Genomic DNA, 26,361 nt, shown 5'->3' on the forward strand with positions numbered 1-26,361 from the left:
AGTGCCATCGCCGCATGACGCACTCTCTCCTGCCATTATCTTCAAAGCCATCAGATTTGAACTCATCTGCATTGGGTGCAGGAACAGAAAGAAGGGGGGACGGGGACGGGGACAAGAGAGAAGACATGAGAGAAAAAACCCACATCTGTACTAAAAAGGGAAAATTCCACAGAAAAAATAACAAGCACTTATGTTGCTTGTCAGCAACTGCTCACCTTCAGGACCGAGACATCCAGGCGATTATAACAGATGTAATACGCTGCAGCAACCACTGCTGTGGAAAGTAATTATTGCTAAAGTTTTACTCATTCCCACCTGAAACATTTAAAACCCTGACTACTGCATTAGCTTTCTTGCCTTTCGTACTCTATGTCAAGGCAAGGAGCCAGTCCAAAGCATGCACACAGATATAAAAGCAGAAACGAATGTTTCAGCAAGACAAAAGTAAGGCAGCAACAACAAGCACCAAGGTCTCCTAAGAAGAGGGGGAGGGTTACATCATGCTAATTTAAAGGGATTTCATATTGCATAATAAAAGCCTCACCACCAACAGCATGGCTATTCCATGGAACAAGCACGTGTGCCTCTAAGGGACCCAGCACCCCGCATCCTCCGTGCCACACAGCATTACTCAGAGCAAAAACCTATTGTATTACGCAGCCCGATTACGCAGCCCAATTCTCAAGACCAACACCTCTGCTACCCTGTCAAGCCTGGAAAACCTGGGAAGGTCATGAGGCAACAAGAAAGCAGTGAAGCTCGAGCTGGCATGCAGCAGAAAGCAAGTTTTCAGCCTGTACCTTCAGTTCTGCAGCTCTTGGAGAGATACTTTCTCTACTCATCCATTGCAAGAATGACATAAAACCGAGACGCTTGACATGCACCGGCACACTCATTCTCTGGAAATGCCACAGCTACTTAATGAGTGAAGCTGGGACAGCACCAAACCTGACACCATGAAGTCACAAATTTCCCTGCGTATGCTGACATCTCTTTAATGGTTCTTTGGCCACAAGCTGAGGTACCAATTAATGTGGCCCGAACAGATTTAGTAGCTCAGGATATTGCAACTAATTTATCAGATTCCTAACCAGATTCCTAAATTTACATTTCCTAGGTAAATACCTGGAAAAGCTACTGAGGCACCATATTTCACTACCGTCACGCTGAAAGCCAAATCCAAAGGTTTTTATGTGCCAGTATTTAACCCTGAGAACTTGTTTCTTGCTTCTCAACAGATACGTATAGATTTCCTTTTTCTCCTTCTTTGCCAGAAGATGAAGCTCTGGATCAACAGTTCAAGTTACACCAATAAAGTTTTGAAAGGCTGATTTTAAAGATCTTTCAGCCCTCTCCAAAGCTGCTTTTTCCAGAGAGCAGAACAATCCTGCTTCCAAAATTCTTTCATCACCACCTCTTACTTATGCACTGAGCATAGATCCTTTTTCATTTTTTTTAAATAAGTTGATGAATTAACCCAGCTAGACCACACTGCAAATAAACTCTGCCTCTCCTTTCAACACAGACCCATTCACAAGCATTTAAGTCTAAGACTCACCAGACAGCTGAAGTTGCAGGCAAGCCAGTCATCAGAGCTAAGAGAAGGATTATGCTTGCCCTACAAATTCTGAAGCATCTGAATCTTATTTTTAGTTGTACACAAAGGGCAATAAATGGAAAATCTTATTGTAACCACCACTTTTTCATGGCCACCCACACTTCCAACACCTACAGCAAAAGTATATAAATGCAAAAAACCCAGAACTCATGGCTCATCTGAAAAAGGGACGCAAACTGGCTAATTGCTGCTACTTTTTTTCCAGTTTGCATTTAGAGTGCCATTATATTTTGTTAAACATCAGGGTCAGCTATTCGCATACCTACTGTCTGAGCTCCTGCTGGATTTTCATAGAGTTGTAGAATAGTTAGCGCTGGAAAGGACCTTATGACCATCTAGTTCCAACCCCCCTGCTGTGGACAGGGACACCTCACACTAGACCATGCCACCCAAGGCTCTGTTTTCATACATTTAATCAGTTGTTTTCTCTGAGTTACCTGGTAGAGTCCTTCTCTTAAGTTCACTGACCACTGACCAGTTTTCAAATGATGAAACGGAGGAGGTGCCTCTCCCTAACTCTCAGTTTCTCCCCCCACTTCCCAAACCTACCGAGGTACAAGGAGTTAATGCTTCACTTAACCTGTGAGAAATTATGCTGAATACTCTACCCAGAAACTGGCAATTGACAAAAAATCCCTTTACACTCATAACAGTAGGAGAACTTCAAACAAATTGCTGTCAAGGATGATTTCATTGTGTTTAAATGTACTTCACTTCAAGCCGCTTTGCAAATTACTCTTTAATTTTATACCCCAAACCTTCCAGGTCTACTATGACGGCAGTTTACTCTCGTCTGTCCTGTGCTCAATTCTTTCCACCTACCAAAAGTAACACAAGCATAAGCCTAATTATCTTCAGAAAAAAACTGCAGAAATCTAATTCAGTTAGCTGAGTAAAGAAGAAATAAAGAAAAAAGGTCTATCTTAAGACCAGATTCAACAAGCTTACAGGTGATGCCATGTCTGGGGATGGAGAAAGGAAAGGCAACAATATCATGTCATTAACTACCTTGCTGCCTCTGAAAGCGCAAGTCATTATAGCCAGAAAAGCATCCACTCCAACACTTTTACTTCTCAACTCTTTGCAAATCATAACAGGAAACACATCCCCCAAGCTAGCCAACAATACTTAACAAAATAACCTAAGACAAAGGGCCAGCTCTGGAAAAATGTACTTTTACCTGCCCTAGCTCATTAACTGCGTGCTAAACCCATTGCCTTCCCACAGCCCGTGGCCAGCCCAGTGCGGAGCAGGCTGCTCTCCCCATACGCCGCTGAAATCAGCGTGTGCTTCTCTGGTGAGGATTTAGGTCATAGGACCCATGTGATGAATGCTGCAGAATGTGGGCACCTAATATGAAAATAAATGGGTCATACACCACTGAGCTAACAACCACACCATCCCCAGGCCAGGCACTGAATGACTGTGCAGGGCTCTGCCAGTGGGAGAGGACAGGTTGAACCAGTAGTGAAAACAAAACCGATGTGGTGAGACAGTTTACTTTTCACTGGTCTGGGTGACAGAGAAAGTTGATCTCGCCATCATCATCTCTCAGTCTTTTTTGTAAAAAGAAAAAAGAAAACACAAAGCAACATGCAGGGGCAGGTAAGCTGCCCCATGGAGACAGGCCAGCCTCTCCCCGCTCCTCGGTAAGGGGAAGTGCCACCAGCCCTATGTGGTGGGGGAGCTGTGACTCAGTGCCCTGGGTTGACACATGCAGTGTCACCTGCCACAGGGAAAAATAAAACTCCTTGCTGCAACACGGCGGCCACGTGGGAAACACCGAGTCAACAGATCAACAACACCGCCTGCCCACGCGGCCTGGCGCACCGCTGGGGTGAGCAAACAAACCAACCTGTGGTCAGTGCCAGCAAAACAGTTTGTTTCATATGGTGTGCTACATCACCATAAACACCACGGTCCTCCTCCGCTGTACCAGCTAAACACAGACAAACACAAGTGGGATGCTCCTCCTGGCCGCATGGCCCCGGATCACCATGCATACCTGGATGGGGATGCCTCCGGCACGGGGCTCTTGGTCAGAACTATCCAGAGAGGGACTTCAGCTCACCACCCACCCCACGTGTGCACATGCAGACGCTGCATGTGAAGCTACACCAGCACTTTTCAGACCAGACTGATTATATCTGTCAAGACATATATATGTATTTTAATTATATACTTACATGTATGTCTATTATATATAGATATATTTTATTTATACACACGCATACATATGTATATATAAATAAAACCCCATGTTTAATCAACAGAAATATTTGCAGCAAACACCTACCAAAAGCTGTGCCTGGCGGCTACCCAGGCTTGGGGTACAGCCTGCCTTGTGAGTACAGAGGGTGCCCAGGAGCACCTGCTCACGCCAAGGGACCAATGTAGTGCTGGCAGGGGTCAATGGCAGGGGGCAGCATGAGTAACCAGATCAATTAGCAGCAAAGAAGATTTCCCTTATATTGTAGGAAAATGCTTGTTGGCATTTGTGAGCACTATGCCCAGGACAGGATGCCATGGGAGGTCGTGAAGCTCCCCAGGGTGGGAGAAGCATGAGATGGTGCATGATGTGCAGAGCCCCAATATGCCAGGACCATAGAATGGGTCAGAACATGCCTTCTCCACTATAAAAACAGCACTCCATCAGGAAAATGTGCCAGAAACATCATGAAATCCAGACATGGCCATATCTTGCATCAAAATCCAGGAGGTTAAAACCATCATGTCCTCATGTATGGCTATGGCTTTTGGGAACTGGGTTTGGTACTGAGTGTTAGGAGTGTTTGGTAAGTCAGTGTTCAAAGGGATGTGACTTTGCCTCCAAAAATCCAATTTCCTTCTTAATTCAGCCAAGTTACCTGACCTTTCAATGCAGATTTTTAAGATACGTTTTTCCCAGGCTGTGGTAGGCGGGTGACAGACATTTAATCACCAGAATCTGCATCATAAAATTTTACATTATTTACATCTGCCTACAGATGGCTGTAGGACAGGCTTCAAGAAATCTGTTCTAAAATTTCTGAAGCATTCTGAAGAGCTCATACCGAGCAAATAGGAAATTTGTGTGCAGGCGTTCCTGTGGTTTGGATTACCCCTTTTTGTTCTATCTGAACAAAGCACTTGAACGGCTGGATTCTGACCACTGGACAAGCAGCACAAATAAGGACAGTTTATTAGATGCAGAATGCTGTTGATGGGATGTTATTTTTGCTGCTTTTAAAGGAAAACACACAGGGGTAAAACAAAGGGAGAAATGTGAGCAGGGTGTGGAAATTGCTAGGAATCACCACCCGTCTCTGCTGGGATGCCAGCAGCCCTGCCGCAGCATCTGCCGCAGCCATGTCCCCAGTGCCTGAGCAAAGCCCCATCCATACTCTGCCATGTTCAGGATAACAAACTGTGGGATGCTCAGCAAAGAGCATAGTTTTTCCCTAATTCCTGTACTCCCTCATTATCATACACATGGTCTAACCTGCCCAGGATTAATTCCCAGGGGACCTGGAGAAATGTTTTTTATCTCAGCACATGCACCATAACAAGGTTTTGCAATCTGCTCTGTTAGAATAAGGAAGACCCCTTTGCTTTGAATTTAAACATCAAATATGTATTATTTTTATGGACATCATATTAATCAGTATCCTTAGTTTTATAAAAGCTAAGCAATAAATGGAAGGAGGCCAGGGGAAGGCATACTTGTTTAGGAAATACACTGCACCCTGGAAAAAGCAAGGAGGATATGGTTGTTACACCTGGGTCTGTCTGGTGCAACTGCTCTTTCTGACAGGGCTAATGAACAAGAGAAAGTTCACTTCTTTCTATGGGAATTGCTATAGCAAGGTAATTGTTACAAGCAGAGTTTGTATCAAAACAAGCCAGCCAGTGGGAAGCACTCAGAAATTAAGTAAGCAATCATCAGCTTGCCCTGGCATCTACTTCTGCCAGCACGGATCTGCATTCACAATGAGCACAACCCTGGCCAACAACCTAACAGGTGATGCATGTGTTTCCTAGAAGACAGAACACACATCATCTTTTAAAAGTCTGACATATCTTGAGCACAAGACTACAGTTAAAAAAAAGTAAGGAAAACATGTATTTCATGACAGTTTCTATATTCTGGTTTTCAAGTTTATTTGGCCCTCAGACCTATTTTACTGTTGGAAATGGAGACTTCTGATTATTTGCAGCTCAAGAAGTACCAAGACAAACTTCCTATGCACCTCTTGGAATGAGAGGGTTTTTTCTATTTATGTCCATTCAGTTTCTGGCTGTTTTTTTTTCAAGACCTCAGAAAGATTCCATTTTTTAAGCTATTTCCTCTGAAAGGGTTTTTAATAGTGAATTTACAGGATGCTCAATGATAAGCTTTTCAAGTATCATGAGAAAAGCCTGCAAAAAATTTATGAATAAAGGTTCCAAACCTCATGGGAATGGTGCTAAGTAGGATTAATGAACAATGTGTTGCTTCTGCCTGCCTAGCTGTTAACAACTCTTATTTTCAAGTTTTCCTCTCTTAAGACAAGTGCTAGAAACAAGTTTCAAAACAGACCCAAAACTGTCCTGTAGTCAGATGATTCCTGCTATTGCAGGTTTGATTAATAATTGCACCACATATTGTGAAGCTCACAATGAAATGGCAACGCCCTCACTTTTTTTGGAAAACAAAATCAAACCAACAACTTGTAAGGCCTATTTGACAGCAAATTCCATGACAACCCACCCTTTCTCCATCCCTTACTACCTTCACTATCATTTTTCCTGATACTAATTGCACAATAAAATAGTTTCCCCTCTCTAAAAAATGCACGGCTTTCTCCACCCTCCTACAGCCAGGTGGAGCAGATAATTCCACATGGGGTGCACTGGAGGTGGCAAAGAAGATACTACTGATGCTTAAAGGGCCTTTTGGGGCAGCAGGCTGAAAGGAGAAGCAGCAAGAGGGCTCCTTCAGGGGAAGTATTCTGGAAACCCCAAAGAAGGAGGATATGGGTTCTATGATGAGAAAAACACTGGGATGCCAGCAGTCCTGCCGAGCAAACGGCGGCCTCCAAACTCAAGCAGAGCACAGTGTTTTTGACACATCACACCGTGGTAAGTGTACACACGCTCACCCAGTTGTGGAGAAAAACAAAGTGTAGTTAGGGGGGTGGGGTGAAGAAATCTATTTTAAGTACTTCTTGCTATGGTTTACTATGGTAGCAGAACACTTAGAAAAGCCTTCAAAATGACAATCACCATCTTGGTTAAAAAAGCAAGTAACTATTTCAATAACAATTTATTCACCACCTGATGTTTCATGCTGAATTACAGCTTTTACAGTATTTTTCTGAAGTATGATGTTTATTGCCTCCACCTTGCCACCCCAAGACCCTTTTTTTTTTCTTTTCTTTTTTCTTTAAATGGAAAGGAATTTGAATCATGACTTACATGTAACTTTTCTAGGTTCTGTGCTGGCTAAAGTGTTCTCACGATGCAGGGAACAGGATCAGTGGAAAGTAAGAGGCTGCAGCAATCCATTAAGATGTGGCCTTCCAAAGCTTTGTAGGGCAATGCTCTGGCAACTCAAGTCGGTAGCAACCTAAAATAAAATAAAGGTAGACATTAAAAAATTCAAGCACTGGATCGTCAGGAAATTTTTCTTTTTCCCTTCCCTTTCCTTTTTCCTTTCCTCTTTCCTTTCCTTTTTCCTCTTTCCTTTTTCCTTTCCTTTCCTCTTTTCTTTTCTTTTCTTTTCTTTTCTTTTCTTTTCTTTTCTTTTCTTTTCTTTTCTTTTCTTTTCTTTTCTTTTCTTTTCTTTTCTTTTCTTTTCTTTTCTTTTCTTTTCCTTTTCTCTTCTCTTCTCTTTTCTTTTCTTTTCTTTTCTTCTCTTCTCTTCTCTTCTTTTCTTTTTTCCTTCTATTTGGGAGCTGCTTTTTTTTTTTTCAAACAACAGAAGGTCTTTATGTCAGATACGACAATTACATTATGCCCATTATATACCTCCTCTTACATTTAAGCTGTAGAGACCTTACAACAAAGACTCTTTTCCTCGCATTCATACAGCACCCAGACCTCTGAGAGGTCTCTGAGAACACTTATGGGAAAACTAACACTTCTGTGATTATTCTACTAGATCATACCACAGGTATGTGCATACTTATGAACATATACTAGGAAATTCTTTATGATGAGAGTGGTGAGACACTGCCATATGCTGCCCAGAGAAGCTGTGGCTGCCCCATCCCTGTCAGCGTTCAAGGCCAGGCTGGATGGGGCTTTGAGCAACCTGGTCTAGTGACCAGGTTAAAAGCTAGATCAGCTTTTAAGCTCAACCCAAACCATTCTGTGGTTCTACGAAACTGCACATCACTCCAGAAACGTGTTCCAACAAAACCAGCAAAATGATCAAACAGACTTTAAGTAACAACACTGGCTTTTGTCAATGCTTTGTTTTGATTTCAGTTAGGAATTTAAGTCAAGAAGACCAAATTTGTTCCTTTGTTTCCACTTTATTCTGGGGAGCTTCAGAGAGGAAACACCATCAGCATAATTCCATACCCCCAGGTCAATGAAATGTGCATATTATTCCTCCACCCATCCTAAAGCAAAGCTGCCTGTCATGCCAATCTTCATAAAAGAAAACTGGCGAGGGAAGAAAACGTTAAGTTTGCTCTGTGTGTCCACAGCAAATTCATGGTGCTGCCACTGCTGTGCAAGGGGTTCAGGGCTCAGTCCCTGGAAGGGAGACACTCTGGGACAGGGAGGGCTGGAAGAAGGGGACACCCCTCCCAGCACCAAAGTCCCAGCATCCCTACACAGCCCAGATCCCACCCAATGACCAGTCCCAGCTGACTTGAAAAGGCATCCCCCTATCTGTCAGTGAAGCAGTCACACTCTGAAGTGGTTGGGGAGGAGGGTGGGAAGGAAATACTTGTGGAAGGCAAAGTAATTACTTTTAAGCTACATGGGTTTTCAAGTTGGAGTTTTCAAGTTGCCAGTGCCCAACACTTTACTGTTTTCCTGGAGAAAAGAAACACCTGAATGCTTAACTGCTATTTACTTGAATAAAGTTGTGATTGGGGGTGGAAAGGAATATATTTTCTTTTGAACAGAAGGGGACAGCAGCAGTACAAACAGTGGCATTTATCTATCTTCCCAGGGTTATTGCAAGGCCTGTGTTTGCAGAATAACCACAACCTAGGTAAAGCTACATAAAAAGGAGGGTTGACGGGAAGTTAAAAATCCTACTACTATTTTTCTGAAATTTGCAAAATGAACTCTTCAGTAAAAACTTCTGGCTTCTCAAGAAATGTCTACTGACTCCATAAAAAGGTCAAAAAATACATCAGAGCAGAGCAAACTGAAGAGGTTTGATTGCTGTTTTTTGTAAGCATGCTTATATATTGGATGTTTTCTGGGGACTGATGCTACACCACTTTACTCCAAGCCTTCTAGAAAACTGGATCACTTATGAGAAGCAGGTTATTTGTTCTGGATGGCACTCTCCTAGATGATTTACTAACAGATGCTCTAAATACTGCTACATTTAAGGATTACCTATATGGGTACTTGAAAAGAATCATGAGGCAATGCCAGGAACACAATGCTTGTGTGCAGTCAGTTTATGTAATTTCCCCCAACGGGGCATAATATTCATTGACAGACTGTTAAGAGGACTGAATATTTACGGTCACAAATATACATTATCTAGATTGCCTATAAAACTAAAAATATAAACTCCAAATCTGTTCAGTCATAAATCATTGGTAGAGCAAAAATAACTGTTGCTTACTCAACAGCAAAAGGAATAAAACCAGAGAAGGCTCTGTGCTTTCAAGGACAAGTCAGTTTTCCGAGCTAAAGGTGCACTTGCCACACCGCATCAGAAGGAAAGGAGAATAAACAGAAGTGGAGAACAGGGAAACAAGAAAAGAAGCGGGGGCGGGGGAAGACTTCCAGTGCCCTGTTTTTCTGAGAAGGTGTGATTGATGTTCACTGCTGCAGAAATCATGAGGCTACATCCCAAACATTTCATTCCCTTCTGCAAATGTCTCACTCCGTGTATCACCCCATGTTCCCTAGATACTATTGCCCTACATAGGATGATCCAGCCAGCATCAAGTTTTACACATGATCTAAAACACGAAAGCAGGAATCTCTCTGCCCAGGGGTCAGCTTAGGGTAGAATGAAACCCAACTCCCCCGCCTATGCTCAACACGGGAGCTTCTTCATGCTCTCCATTCAATAAAAGAATTTTCTTTCTGAAACAGGCAAATTGTTAAAAGCAAAACTGTTGCTGCAGCTGGAAACTTACAAGGAATACATGAAAACTGAAGTTATACGAAAGGAAGAGCCAACAATGCATCTACTGAAGAGGAGTTTCATCATTTTAACATGCTGACCAGCCACATTTACAGCATGGGAAGAGCTGGATCCTCTCAAAGGCTTGCTCACATGAAGATCTCTGCTCTCAGCACAGGCCTCCATATGTAGGCAATCAGTTACACGACTGAGAAGCGACAAAATCACTGTTCTACGCCAACTTGAAGACCCAGTTCCTGCAGTCAGGGGGGGTGCCAGGAAATCTTATCTTTATTTTAAAAAGCATTTGCCTTCACAGCTGCAGAGAAAGCTAAAGAAATAACAATACTTCAAAACAGACACTGTGTTTTAAAAAACTCACATTGTTTAACGACTTCTGTACATTTTTTGAATCAGGTTGCCTTTTTCCCCTTTGTGAGGGCTTCCAGTACTGCATGGTGGCTCAAGGTAGCACTGAAGAATGCAAATGTAAAGGAAGACACACCAGACATCACAACTGGCAGAAGGAAGCATGATGCGTAAAAGGTATGTACTTCACAAAAACACCTTCCAGCTTGGATTTATGTTAAACAGAGGGTATGTTTCAAAGAGAGCTTTGTTGCTAATGCAAAATAACAAGAGGTTTGATGTTTAAGAGGAGGAAAGCTGGTAAGTTCTTCAGTTTGCAGTGAACAAACCAATAAAGATGATGAACACAAAGAACACACCTGGGTATTACTCCAATTCACAGGAAATATATTTTCAGATGCATTAAATCATGCAATCATGCTCAAGAAAACCACAGAAGTTGGGTGGGCAATGAGGGAGGCAAGCAACAAGTACACAGGGGGGCTTGAAAACACACTAATGTTCACAAAGGGTCCATAAAATCAGGGTAAGTAAAATGAACACACAGGACAAGATGAGTCGGTGAGCTTCTCACAGATGTGGACTGGAGAAAAAGTATGTAAGGAAAGCTGCGCACCCGTGAGCAGGGAGAAGTGAGCACTGATGTGCAAACAGAGCTGGTGTTTTCTGAAGCAACACCTCACTTGGTGGTGTGCAATGCTTCTTACACAAATGTGCAGTGTCGTTAGTCCCAGTGAAGTCAAGGATACCGGCCTGCTACACGCAATACTATCATGGGTTAGCAAATGTGTTTTCTTTACATTTTGTGTGCTTTTGGGTGAAGGTGAAGAATATTTCTTTCTGGTTGAAACAGCTTCATTGGAACATTTATAGCTTGCAACTGCTTGAAGGATCGCCTGAGGCTGAGAAGGCATTTGCAGTGCTCTTGACACCTAGTGCAGGATCTCTCCCTGAAATCTCTAAATTAGACCCAGGATGTTATTGATACGTATGTCAGAAAAGATACATGGACTGCTTCACTATTAGTGCATTTAATTTCCTCCTAATAACCTGCTCGGTTTTTCCAAAGAAGAACTCGTCCATAACTTCTCTTAAGCTCACGTGCACCATTTGGCCAGAAGCAGCCAAAACCATGAGTCTGAAGGGCACAGCAGCTTCTTCCCCAGTGCCCAGAAGTGGGATACAGAAGACCACCACAACCAGGAAGGTGTGGCTCAGATGCAGGGAGGTACCCACCCAGGACCACAAGGCCTGGCCCTATGGTACGTCCCTATCTGGGTGACTTGTGTCAACAGTCAGTGGAGATGAGAATAGGCCATTTCTTCAGATAATCAGGAATCAGTCTGTCTAGAAACCATGACCAAAGTCATCAGGAGAAGCAGCAGGATAACTGCTGCTGACTGACAGAAGGGGAAGGCAGCTGCTGCCTCCCTGTGATGATCAGGGAAGCACTCCAGGGTCTGCAACTGGATTTTCCCCAGCTACACTTAACAGCACTAACTGGGCTTAAATGGAAAACCTGCAGAGCTGCTGAGGCATAGGCATGGGTGGAATTTTCCACCCCCTCTTGTCTTCTGGTTGAAGTCAACTCTGTGACACATCAACCATGCTGGGCTAGGAGAAGTGGGAGACTGTAGCTCAAGAACATCATCACAGGAACTTGCAAATCTCTTCACGTAAAATCTGAATGACTTTATCATTGGAATATACTTCACTGAAAATCAAGATAAAATAGTTTATCTTGGTGGTATGACTCATGAAAGAATGGTTCAGTGTAAAAGGAACGTTATCAAATGACACGAGTGTGCCCCACGCAGTAAAACCAATACAAAGCAAAGTCACAGCCTAATACTTTGTGTCAGATCTGATGAAAATTCAGATATCTGGCTTATTTCTCCTTAAGGACTGGAAATTTTGGTTAATACACATACAAACTGGAGAACATAAGATGGTTCAGGGATGAGGATGAAACTGCTGTTCCGGAGCCTGGCATCTCAGATGACAATACTGGACTAACCAGCGCTAGGTCTCTTGGGTAAGGACACTTCCCACAGCAGCACACAATGATGCAGCTCACTGGGTTCAGGCTCCTGGACTCCTGCCCAACACATGTAAACCACAGGAATGCATGTATGCCCTGCTGAAAGGATGTTCCCGCTTTGAACGATTATCACAGTCAGAGTTTTACTGCTGATTTCTTTTTAAAAATGCAAATCAAGAGAACAGTTAACACAGAATGAAAGAACGGGCCACAGTCAACCACAAAAACTTTCCATAAGGTTCAGCATGTGGGAAACAGATAAGTAAATGCTGCGAAAGATGAACAATATTTAAGTATTAACACAAATGTTTGTTTTGGGAAGGTTTATCTGGCATCTCTACCGGTTTTCCTCCAAGCTCTAATACAAAAATAACTATGTCTAACTGCAACTGGGAGAGATGGCAGCAGCTCAACATTGCTCCCTTTTTTTTCTATGTACTCAGGAAAAACCCTGACATTTTACAGCATCAGACAAACTAATTTTCAGGTGATTTCAGATCAGGGTGAAGTTAGTGATGCATATGCAAGTTCAGAAAGTTGAGTCAATGGTCTCATTTTCATCAGCCTGTGAAATAAGGACATAAGCAAGCAACACAGAACAGGTATTATCCTTTAGCTCATATAAATGATGTATGCAACAGTTGCACATTGACTATGAAGAGGGAGCCCATCGATGGAGGTACGCGTCTACCACAAGCCTGCACAAGCTGTGGTGGGGCTGAGAGTTGGCCAATGCTGCATCTCACGTGCAGGAGCTGCCTCTGAGCTTCTCCGTCTTCACCCTCACGCCAAGCAGGAGAAAGGTGAAAGACCTAAAAATGCTTTGTGTGTTATCTTCACTGACTGTGACAAACGGGAGAAAGGCAGAATCATGATGGGAAAGAGCTTCAAAAATATGTTCCCTGTTGGGTGAACTCAAGTCTGTTCAACAAGAAAAGCCAGAGAGGCCATGCACAGTAATGCTGACAAAAAGGAAATGGTACTTCACTTTAGCCAAAGTCATAAATCTTACCAGAGAGCCTCTAACGGCAAAACGTCAAGCAGGGAAATTTTTATACACAGATAATTAGTTGAGCTGATATTGGGTTTACCGTGCTGTGTAGCACCTCCTCAACCTGCAAAACACCACACAAGGCTCTGGCTGCCTTGCTGTCCCTGCCTTCACTGGGAGCCTTGTGGCTGACACTGCCAGAAAACCTTACTAAAAAAAGTTGGAAATGGGTATTTCTGCCCCACAGAAATCTCTTTGAGATGAACACAGAAAGATTTTTTTGATGGGAAAATGTGCCACCTTTATCAAATCGCTCCCCCTCTGCTACAGGGGATATGAACCAACAGGACACCTCCCACCATTAGCACCCTTGTCTCATGGAGTACAGACACCATGCATAGATCCTGCAGAGCAGGCAGTTCAGTCAGGGAAAAAGGCTGACCCACCAAAGCAGAGAAAGAAAATGTGGTTGAGGAAATTCACCAGCGAAAGCAGCTGCGGAGCTGCCTCACAAGGACTAAAGTCAACAGGGTGTTCCCACCACCTGCGCTGTGAACAAGGCAGCCCATCCGCCAGCGCTCATTCCTCGACATCTTGCTCCTTTCGGAGCACAGCCAGCTACTTCCACTAGCTACAGACGTGAGCAAAGGCTGTACCGCATCTAATAATCAGACCACAGTTCCAGTCACAGAAAAGCCACTTTTTGGTTTCTAGATGAGACGGTATCCAGGGCACATATGCTGCAGCGCAGTGGGCACATTAGGTGCCAGCAAGCACCCCCAACGCTTCTGATGCTACCTTAGAAGGGACTGATTTGGTCTAGAGGAGAAGGTCTGGAAGCCTTCATCCCCAAAAGATGCCTGAATTAGAGAATGACCCAGACAGGACAGCAGCTTGCTGTTCTATGACTGGCCGAGAGATGCCTCAGTGAGCAAGGAGAGCCCATCCCATTTGCACTGTGGGGATTTACATACCTGTCAGACTGTCTTGGTGCTCCTAACTACTTTCTGCCCACCTTCTGTTCTTGTTTTCATTCCCAAACCAATGCAAAGGCAGATACACTGTATTACTCAGCTGCACTCCTCTGCTGCTCCAGAAGAGCTGGAAGCAGGTTAAGGTTATGGGGCGGATGAGCTCCACCACCCCATCAAGCTTCATCTGCACAGGGTTAAACAGCAGCTCCCTTGTCCAAGGCTCAGTTATCTTACTACCATATGTTAAACTGAATGACCAATCTGTATTTACTGCACCAAACTACAATTATGGGAGGTTATTTTCAATCATTCAGCCTAATGGTATGCAGCTGTCACAGAAATCTTTGAACACATCACTGGCTCTCTTTGAGCTGATTAACCAGATAAGGAACTGTAGCCAAAGACATGAAAGGATGGGTCCAAATTTCAAGCTCTCAGCTGAGCAAAGAATTTAATTCAAAGGACTGTACAAAATGGGGTGTGTGTGCTTCACAACACAAATGAAGGTTTTGTTTACTACTGATATAAACAGGTGAAAAACCTTCTGTTGCTCAGTTTAAAAATCAATGCACACCAGCCTCAAAAGTGGTGCTGATGACTATTACAGCTGCCACAGCAATTTGTGTGGATGCCAGTATCTGTGCCGTTTTTTCCTCTGAATTGGAACTGAGGGACAACCCGCCAATTAACTTTACACTGAAGAAACCTTGTGATGCTCAAGAGCTCCAAACCACAGCCCCTTTGCCCAAACTGCTTCTGTTCAGTGCTCTTCGTTGGATAGCACAGTGTTTGGGTTTTTTAATTCAAGACAGCTCTGTGTATTTGCTTTTATTTCTAGCATAATGTTTACTATTCCAATCAGAACATTCTGTAATCTTGTCTAAATGTTTTACTATTAATTGCTGCACCCCGCACCCCACCCTTAATAATTATCCTCAGGAGAGGTAAACATTTCAACATGACTTACTTTAGTTAAAGCCATGAATATGCATTATTTATTTATTTAGGTAAACAGCAATTAAGAAAAATCACCCAAACTGTCTTATCTTTCAAACAAGCACTACTCCACCACATTTGCCATGGGAATTGTAAGTCCCTTAAACACATATATTACTTCGTACGCCTCCAGGGTGACTTACATTTGTGGGCCTCAGATCATGTAGCAGCTGCCAGGAAAGCAATCCCTACATTGTCCAAGGCCGTGCAATGAGTCTAAAGCACTGACTCACTTTCAAGTATAAGCAGCAGGTATTCAGACTCAACAGAGAAGAAAGTAGCAACACTTTGGGTTCAGGATGAGGACCAGAACACTGCTATCTGTCACCCTATATGATGATTTTTGAGGTTTGTTTTCAACAAGACCACCTCTATTAGCATCAAAACACTCATGACCCTCCCTATGCTCTGATTCCACAGTCTATGGGGCTATGTCCTTACAACCAAGGGGCTGTCACCACCACAGCCTCTCCATGCTACGATGGGGAGCAGCCAGCCCCAAACTAATGAGTGTTTGGTGCCAGAACAGTCATATAGCCCCATGTGCTGTATAAATATCAAACCTATGCACTGAGTAGTAAGCAGCTGAGTGATGTCACTCGATTCTCCTGGACTTCCTCCTCCGTATTATCAACCTCAAACATTACAGCATCCCGCCCTGCCTAATACTTCCACCACCAGCTTCTACCACACGCCGTGACAGAATCAGGCAGCACCACAGACAATGAAGCTACCTACAGGTAACTCATTTTTTTAAACCAAAAAATTAAGACACGTCAAGACAGTCCTGACATGGCTGATCATCCAAACCAAGGATCACACCGGCACTGCAAGAGAGGAATGAAAATGTCTCACAAAGACAAAGGGATTTTCGGAGAATTAGAATTGTTAAGTAAATAGATAAAACTGCGGTCTGGCTTTGTTTCAGTTTTCAGAGCTAATTTCCGGCCACCGTTCAGAGAAATGCTTTGCATTTCCATTTCTGACTCACCCGTTTCAACAGGCACGCTCGCTGGAATTACTAAGCATGGGATCTGATGAAAACATTTCACTTTCTGAATCAAAGTGCTTTCCAATTTTGTTGATGTGAATTTACCAATTTAACGCGGTGACTGACAAGACCGGTGGTGTGCGGGTACAGTCCCGGTGAGTGATGCGATGGGTCAGAGGACTCTCCCACCTGATGTCCCACCGAAGTACACGGATGCCTCCCAAATTCTGGACAGCTTCTCAGAACGTGCTGACACCGGTCTCTTGCACTCTGATCACAGAATGATGCACGCTCCCAGAGACACGTTTAAACGTCAGGTATGAATGAAAAGCATTCCTGAAAAGAATGTTATGAAACCGAAAATCGGAGATCGCCGCAGTGCTGTGCCTAAGTTGAGTCATCAGTTCCCTTTACAGCCTAATAATTGACGCTGCCTTGATCAGAATGACTGATCCGAATGTTGCTTTGTGTTTGTGGTTTTTCTGTTGATCTTTCTTTTTTCTTGTTGTTGTTTAAAAAAATAGATTTCTTATGTAAACAAGCTGCCTGTCATCTCGCGGGAGTGTTTGTATGTGCCAGATCACGGGAAACATCTGTCAAAACCAGATTTTGCTCTCCTCAGACAACTCGGTACAATCTGAATCAGACTGTACTGCAAAGAAACTAAAACCAGGTCTTGTTACGGAAAAAATACACTGCCAACTCTCAGTGGAAGCACTGATTTTATTGCATTTTCTTGGAATTAAATGCTGCAAAGGTTATTAGAAGAGTTCCCTCCTTCCCCTGAGGGATCTCTCCCCCAGAGGAAATCCCAGGAATTTAAAAGCTGCTTTTCTCCCCTCTTCCTGCGCTTTTCCAAAATGAAGTACCTTCTAGGAAGAGACAGATAGGAGAAGAAACAGGGTTCAGTGAAACTTAAGAGAACGCTGATTTCCCACCTTTCGACACTGGTACTCGGATAACCGTGTGATTCCCCTCCTGATGCTTTCAACAAACAAATGCTCCCACATGTCTGCATTCTTCAGGTCACACCTCCCCAGAACGACTCATTAAGTATTTTCACATCTTCTAAACAGGGAAAGATCAAATGAGGCTGCAACTGCCTCTAGTGGTGTTTTCTGAAGAAAAGGTGACACAAAAGAGGGTGGTTGCTACTACCAGAATAAGAGTGATGCTAGACAGCCATACTGCGGGTCTTCTGCCAGGGAATCTGCCCTGGAATAGCAACATCATTAGGGGAGGGGGAAAAAAATAAAAATCAAAGGGAGATATAGGTTAAGAGCTAGACAGAAAGAGGATTAGGCTATGCAATTAGCATGAAAATAGAGAGGAGATGGCACCAGGCTCAGTGGTACCACCCAGGGCTGGGGCTGTTAAATGGACCCATACAGTTACAGATTAAGGGGTCAGTATTTGAAACATTTAACAGTGAACACATGGTCTTACTACAAGTATGTCCCTGGATGGGTGAGAAATGCATTGCCATGTCTACATCAGCCTTTTTCTGTAGACCAAAATCACCAGTACTGCAGAGCTGACGTTATGCCCAAGTTTTGGTTCTGCCTCGTGGTAATGCCAGCCTGACACTACAGATTGAGTGCCCAGGAGCAGCTGGAGTACATCCACAGTGCTGCTGGAGGCACAACTCTCATCTTATACCAGTAACTCATGGATTATACAGCATGCTAACAATGCTTAAAAACAAGGCATGAAGATAAGAGAACCTCACTATACTTTGGAGAAGATGAAGAAGGACTCATCTAAACACTGAATACTGACAGTGATACAATGGTAGAATTTAAAACAAGACAACAGACAAAATCCAATGTGGTGGAGAAGAAATGATAAAACAAGTGGCATAAGGAAGAAAATTATTACTGATGAAGATGACATTGGATTTTATTTCCCTGAGGTAGACAGTTGGACATGAAACTAATACTTACAAGTTTTTGCAAAATATTGTACTGTGTCTCCTTCAAATGGGGCAGAAGTGGATTTAAAGTCTTGCTTTTAGTAACAGAAGTCTTCATGCAAGTAATTTACACAGCTCTTTTGAAATCAGAAACAACTGCGGACCTACACTTACAAAACAAACCTATGACAATACTAAACAAGATGTAATCTCAACTGTGATTTAGAAATTAAGTACAAAAGCATATAGCATGGAATCCAATGTGTATCATCAACTCCGCAATATTTTGGAGAGGCTCTCATATTTTTCTGAACAACACTTTTACCTGCTTCAGCTATTTAAGGGAGTCATGGACAGCCACACTGCCAAAGTGTGAGGAAAAAGACTATTTTGGCCAGATTTGAGAAGAGACTGCACCTAGTTAGCACTGGTTTTATCTGCCTAACCTACAATAACATATACTTTCAACTGTGACTTTCATAAACTCTTTGAAGTTTTATTATTCCAAGGCTGGCAAGGCTGGCAACACCAAGACAGAAGAAGCAGAGAAAAACTGAATAGGAATTAAAAGCACTTTGCACTCTCAAGCCAGCAAGCAAAATAATCATATTTGGCTTCATGAGAGCACTGCCAATACTAACAAACCATTTGCCGTCTGGAGTTGCATACCAGCAGGTCATGCACAAAATGTACATTAGTGTTTTAGGTGCAAGCTAATTGAGCAAAATTTGAAGTGCCACTTTTGTATTTGCTTTTTACTTTATTTTGCACAAACTCTTGAATGCCATGATGAAAAAAGGTATGGGAAACAAAGCAAAACAGGATTCATCACATCATAAAGAAAGTTAACTAAACCAGCAAAGACTGTATTTTAACTGTTTATCTAGTTCTCTGTAAGAGGTCAAGTCAAACAGAAAACTTGGGCACTACATGAATCCATTTTTCAGTTTCATGCCAGCTGAAAACAGAAGTTTAATATCAGTATTGTCACCATCCCAGTTAACAACTATCATCCAAACAGTAGTAAGAACCAGCATGCACTAGGCCAAAATCAAAGCCAACAATAACCAGAAAAAAGAACTGTTTTCTTAGCAAGCTCCCCCCTCTGCTCTTAAACTGTGGCTATGCCAGCTTCAGGGATGTCTGGCATGACCCACACTCACTGCTTGGTCCTGTAAGAAACAGGTTCTCTGCACCCAGTTAATTACAGTTTAATTTTGCCATGTCAAAGCGCCCCTCTCTCCAATTCTCATGGCTTTTGGTTTTTTTTGCTTTGTTTTGCTTTTAACTCATACCACAACACCTGCCTGTTCTGCCTTGATTTTCTTATTATTCTCTGTAGTCCTGGCATTTAAAATGATGTTAAAAATAGGCAGTTACATCAGGAATGATTAGTACAGCACATGTTGTACCAAGAATGTTATATTTTACTGACTATGAAGTTAGTGTACCAAAACCAGCCAAAGCTGTTAGTTTGATCTGAAAGTGTATTTTTCCTTTCCTGCTTGCAACAGGATAATTAATACTTGGAAGAAATAACTGAGAAAATAATCATGCTGGTAGGTGAGCAATCCCAGTGACATAAGCTCATGCTTGGGTCAAGGGCTGTAGTTTGGGATTTATCTCCATGAAGGAAGAATAACAAGGTGTGTGCCTCAGTGTGTGACAAAGACACTCGCCACACTGCCTTGTTCAGCATCATCCCAACTTACTTATTACCTGTGCCAGTGTCCTCACTGCACTGAAAAAGTCTATGCTATTTCCTGAAGCTCTGCAAGCAAAAAATTAAATCTGATGCTTTCCTACTTGTTAAGGTGGCTGATGAAAAACTCCTTAAGGAATACCCGGGCAAAAAGGCTCTCCAAAATCATACCACACAGTTATAAAAGCCAATCCGCAATGGCCGGCAAATGCTTCCATGTAGAAATTGGCTTAACACAGCTTCCGGTTTGGTAAATAGTAAAAGGAAACTATGAATAAATATTTGTTTTCCCACATTTATTTCTACAGTGGGTGAGGCAAGACAAAAGGATGTTTAGGCACTGAACTGATTTCAGGTTTTGTTCTCTGCGTACATTTTGGCCTGCAATGTTATAGGGCTTTTAATCTCATATACCCTATGGATCCTATTATTATCACCATCATAATGAAACCAGATGCAGCCTACTTCCTGTTCCCCCAGCCTGACACCGGCAGAGCATGCTGAAATGAGAGTCACTCATGTAAAACTGACCAAAGAAGGCTACCCATCATTTCAGCTGCTTGGCTTCACCTCCCTATGCCAGGCAGTGCCATCTCAAGCTGTTCCTGCCAATGTGCAGAGCAAGCAGCAGCCTAACCTGTAAGCATCAGGAGAGATCCAACTCAGCTTGTCCACAGGAAAGGTGGAATATAGCCCCTGGGTGTTTCTATGATTCCTGTTGCTCTCAGCACAATTAGATTTTATTGAACCATAATCCTAGGTAAGTATATTGAATCTTACAGCTAAAGTCAATTACACTGCGTTAAACAGCCTTCCTGATTTGCAGGAGGAAAATCACTTCTTCAGTATAAAACTAAATTAGCTCAATAACTGGTTACATGTAGCTTAGCACAGGGTTGAAACAGCAACTGAGTGGTTGCCGTATTTTCAGTTACCAGTCCTTTAGAAATGTAAGCAGACTGAATTCTCAGTTTTACCAGCTGGGAAAAAGGATAATCATTGCAGGCAGAGAGGGAACATCCAGTGTCAGCAGCACCATGTTTCAAACCATCCTGTGGCAGTGGACTCTGAACTAACCAGCCTTGGAAGGGAAGAGACATCTCTTTTCCTGCAATTAAAAGTTGTCATACTTAGAGGTTTGGGCTAGATGCAACAGTCAACCTAGAGCTGCACTGTGTCTCTCCAAGTGAGAAGCAGGTTGGAGAAGAGCATTACTAATGTTTGGAGAGGAAAAAAGAGCATATAGGGCTCCCCACACTCTTCCCAGAGAAAAATACTTCCTGTAAGGGGTGACAAAAATTTAACTCCCAGCCCACAGGAGATAAAAGGACTCATCGAAAGGCATGTCACCTGCCAGTTCTGATCGCTTACTCAGAATTTGCATCAGCACTGGGGGAGATTCATGTAAAAATCACTTAAATGAGTATCTGCATATCAGGGGCTGAGTGGAGGAGCAGAGGGGCTGAAGGCCACCCTTAGCAAGTGCAGCAACACTGTGTCAGTGCACACCTTGACAAGAGGCTGGGAAGATGGTAGCCCACTCCCTAGTACCACCTTCCTCAACTGCTAGTGCCATCTCTGGTAAACCTCTGCCCAGCCCAAGCACTTTTTGGTTTATTTCTTACACACAACTTTATTTAAATGTCAAGAGATCTCCACGTAACTCAGGAGATGAAAGAAGCTGCATTTCTGATCCCGCTGGGTTTGTGTGGGTCGTGTGTGTTGAGCAGACAGGAATGACTCAAAGCCATAAGTAGACAGACTGAGAGCAAGGCGAGAGACAGGGAATACTCCAAATGCCTGCTGCTGCACCAGGGCAGCCAAACTCCAGGAGAAATAGGCCTGAAAGACTTGGAAAGAAAAAACCCAACCCTTTAGATCTGGAAATCATTTCCTCCACTCTTGAACACTGAAATGCAAGCAGCATGGGTGATTATCCCCTGTGAGGAAATGCATCCCTCTCACTGTAGTCCCTGGGGTGGCTCTCCCCGTCACAACATCCACGTCTTTCAGCAGCATCAGTAGGCTTCAACTTCACAATGGATAGGAGGAGGATCATCTCCACTTTACAGATGAGGAAGTTGGTCACGGGGCAGATGAAGGAGGTTGCCTGAAAACGCACAGGAAACCTGTGACTGAGGTGGGGAACTGAACCCAGACCATGAGTTACAGTTGGATGCCCAGTCCAAGCTCTGTGGCTCACAGATCACCTCTTCTACTGGGGCTTTGAAATTTAAGTTTGGTGGGGATTTTTAATGAATGTGGGTTGTTTTTTTTAATTTGTCTAGCCACTACGTTTCATTTCACTCACACTTCTGCTTTGTGGAAGCTTTTTATTCTGCTTCTTTTTTGTTTTGGTCTAGAAAAACAACACTACTGAACATTAAACAGAATTTAACCTTCACAATTTGGTCTTCTCACCTCCAGCATCAGCCTCTCTCTAGCCCTCAGTGTTAAGTGCCCTTTGTTTGTGCACCCTGTGCTCAAAATTATGGATTCATCAAAGCACAGCAGCAATGTTTAGTAGGAGGTGTCTTATTCACAGCTTCAAAGAATTACAGCGACTGCTTATGCAAACATCAGTGTTGTGAGGCAGCAGAGCAGATCGGGTGGGAAAACCAGAGAAAGGAGATGCACAAAAAAGGTAAGTTCTGAAGTAAATGGTCTGACACTGCTATGCATCGCATCAAAATGAGCAATTGGCTGAAGAACAGCTACCAGTAAGCCACCACATCAGACAGCCCAGAACGTTTTACCGGCTCAGCTAATGAATCACTGGGCAAACCTTAGCAATGTGCTCACAGCCAGGGTAGTCTTCACAGCAGGTGAGAACGTTGTCTATTCCATCATCATAATGATCTGTGGCTTAATTGGTATTTGAAAATGTCTTAAGATCTTCCATTGAAAGGCATATAATATGTATTTCTAAGGCAAAATTCTGTGGCATTATATTATTTGCAAGGAGGTGCAACAAGTCAAACTATTACTTCACAAAATATTTCACACCGGCTGAATCCCTTACAGAAGATCTCAAGATCTTGAGAGGGAAAAAATAGCTAATTTCCACCTGTGTAATAACTAATGCAGTGAGAAAGAAAACACTGCAAACCACAAGCTATCAAAAGTGTCCAATACGCTATTTTCAGCTTATCTGGATGCAGCCCAAACTATCCACAGCTAACCACGGTACGTCAGAGGATTGTCATCATTCCATTTCCACCACAGGCTTTCACTAACTTGTGCTCACTGTGCATCCAAGGCTGTCAAGCCTTGCAAAATAACGTAAGACTTTTACTTAAAGCAGCTGAGCAGCTGCAAAAACAACCCTCTGAAAATATTGCTGGTCCCACTTGGCAGCTGGAAATACAGTTATTGATTGAAAAATTTGATGTTTGATATTACTTAATAGCTGGGGAAAAAACTATTTGTGAATCATAATTAACATTTATTTAACTATTTAAAAGCACGCATCTACTGTTTTAGACTTCACAGAGAGCCAATATGTGGCCTTCTGGCACCATTAAACAGACTAATACAGTTAAATTGAAAGGATATGAGGCAGAAAGCCATGCTGGAATAGTGAATCCTTCAAGGAACTAGTATAACAGAAATTGTCTCAGTAGCGTGTGCCCCGCAACACCAGGTCCAAACCTGCTCTACCACATAAGTAGCAACTACCTTAGGGTAAATTTAAGTCAACGCAAAGCTCCTGGTGCCACAGTGCTTCAAAGACCATGACATAAACTGGATTAAAATCCAGCACTAATAAAGCAAGTAGTTCCCCTTGAAACAGCTGCAGGGCTTACGGGCAACTCTACAGTGATGCCAGACCAGGACAGCCAACAGTGGGGCACCACACGAAAAAGGACCAGAAGCACTCATCACCCCTGGCGGAGCCAGGCTCCTGCCTCCTGCACCGAAAGTGTGACCAGCAGGACTAGGGATGTGATCACTGTTCTGTACTTGGTACTGGTGAGGTCACACCTAGAATACTGTGTTCAGTTCTGGGCCCCTCACTGCAAGAAAGACATTGTGGTGCTGGAGCGTGTTGAGAGAAGAGCAATGAAGGTGGTAAAGGGTCTGAAGCACAAGTTTGATGAGGAACAGCTGAGGGAACTGGTGATAGGATTAGCATATATATTATATATATATATATATATGTATTTTTTTAAGCTAGTTTATGTACAGCAAATGTAACTTACAGGGAATACTTCGCAAGGTGCCAAGGAATGCGAGCAGCTTGTATAATGTGCTTAACTGAGTGATTTGAGCCCTAAGCCACTAACTCTCCCACCCTTGCTCTCTGAAGAGACGATATTATCAGTGGCCATTTCAAGGGAAATGCTCTTAAGTCGTAAATACTTCTCATATCATATGTCTTATAACCTGCATCATCAGAAAAAGAAAACTGATGGCAATATAGAAAAAAATAAAAGATAAAAAATTTCAGGTCACAAACATCCTCAAATGGATCATACTTTCAAAAGAAATTGACATGATAAGGTTTTCTTGGTGTACACCTCCAAGTTTTCCAGGACGATGTTACTCATTTTAAGTGCAAACATGTTCTTACATGCCATACTCAATGCAATTGGCTTGTAACCTGAAATGCGGTCTTTTTCATCAACACTCAGTCCTCATGGAAATAGATGCAGCTGACTAAAGTCACTGCCATTCACAGCCTAGCGAAGTTCTCTAGCTGTACCCACAGCCTGACCAATGAGACCAACTAGTGTGTTTTTTTTGGCTCAGTTAGGGCAGCTATTCATGGACTATTTCAAATTGAGTTAGGCAGATCATAGTTTATGAACATCTCCACAAAGTATTTACCCTAGCAGGGCTATATCAGCATGGGTAAAACACTGAAGTGCAAAAATGCAGACTGGGATGAATACTCAGAAATCATGTATGGCACAGAGTGAATGACAAAACAGATCAATGCGTATTTTGCCAATTTTTGTTCTAGGCTTACATGTAGCCACCCGTTCTCAGAAGTGTTCAGGTATTGTGTTGGGGAGTTTTAGAGCAAGTCAGCAAAGAGCCTTTGAAGTGCTTTAGCTCTATGCTATGGGAATGCTCATGTTCCCACATGCATTGCTACTGTCTACTAGATGTTAAACTATGAAATTATAAAGAACGATCAAAATGTCTAAAGAACACCCCAAAACTGAAGAAACCATTTGATGCTGCTTTTGCAAAAATACTTACTTACAGTCCTGGAAGTGATTTCCAAGTAAGCCAGCTGCTGCTCTAGACAGTTTACTGGATGGTGTGGCTCAGATCTTTCATACAAGCAGCACCTACAGTTATATCTAGAAAAGGAAATAAAATCAAAATTCTTTGTGAGCAAACATGCAAACAAAGTCATCTTTCTTTTTAAAATCATAACCAGCTTAAAACTAGCTTTAGCAAGACTTGATACCAGTCCTCATGCCAAGCTTCACGTGTGCTGCCCACTTACAGGAACAAGTTCCAAGGTGCAGTCAAAGCCTACCCAGGATGATGAAGTTGAGAGTGACTGTGCTCGGGTAAAAAGCCCCATGCCGAGCATATCAAAGCAGCAAACAAATGCATGCAGATGTTTTTCTCATCTAGTTCTACTTTAAAACACTTGCAGGAAACGCAAGACGAAATACTGGTGTTGGTGCCAAAAAATGTAGGTGATTTCAGCAAGGCCAGGAATTCCAGGCACCAACTTCTTTTTTCTCCCTCGAGTGGGTGTTCGCTTGTAAGTTGTAGACATGTTAGCAATTGAACAACTGAGTGAATTAATGTTCAACTTAACCGTCATTGTTAGGTTGGGAGGTTATTACTGCTTGTTCTGCTAAAGTGACAGGTTAAAATAGGTTTGTATCTGAAAAGCTGTTTTCTACAATTCATATTCTCTGGCGTTTTGTACCAAGTAATTTCCTTCCATTATGTCAACTCCCTTTGTATGAACCGTCACTGTCAGTGCCACCACAGCAGCTGGGATGGGCAAGGAGAAACAGCCAGGGGACAAGCGAGGAACATAGAGCACTCAGCCCCAATCATTTCTCTTTGGGCTGCCATCTTATATTTTTCCCCAGACATTTTATGCCATTTACACAAGACTTCTCAACAAAGAGGTATGCTCACATTTGCTGGACATGTTCTGCTTTTAAAGCAAACAAGCAAGCAAAGGCAAAACCCAGGGGTAAAGAGAGGGCTCTACTTCACCTAGCTGTGAGCCTGAGAAACCTGTTTGCTATCAGGCACTACTTGGTACATGGGATGGAAGGTTGTGGTTTCCCAACTTTGCGGGCGATTATATTATTAATGGAAACCCCAAACTCTCAACATTGAGCTGACTGGTATGGAGGTGGAAAAAAATACCACATGTTGAGCTTTTGCAGACTCAGATCCATTTTGTACTAGTAAATGAGCTTTTATCCTTCCCTCCTTCGCTTTGTTTTTTTCTTTCAGGGTAGCTCACAAGCTGCTACAACTCACACTGTA

General features: G+C 42.8%; 1 protein-coding gene across 3 annotated transcripts in view; it reads right to left on the reverse strand.

Moving 5' to 3' along the window:
* Positions 1-26,361, reverse strand: part of BACH2 (BTB domain and CNC homolog 2) — a 189,793-nt gene that overhangs the window by 77,638 nt on the left and 85,794 nt on the right. For 2 of the 3 annotated variants that reach the window (XM_062608393.1, XM_062608392.1), the window contains exon 3: positions 7,055-7,205. The gene's annotated coding sequence lies outside the window, so the exon portion shown is untranslated. Of the gene's footprint in view, positions 1-7,054; positions 7,206-16,459; positions 17,583-26,361 lie in introns of those variants that run through there. The other variant, XM_062608394.1, reaches the window with a different exon arrangement.

The sequence above is a fragment of the Pezoporus occidentalis genome, unplaced genomic scaffold (genome assembly GCF_034315485.1).
Source record: "Pezoporus occidentalis ecotype Australia unplaced genomic scaffold, CSIRO_AGI_Poc_V1 ctg13, whole genome shotgun sequence".
NCBI classification, from domain to species: Eukaryota; Metazoa; Chordata; class Aves; order Psittaciformes; family Psittacidae; genus Pezoporus; species Pezoporus occidentalis.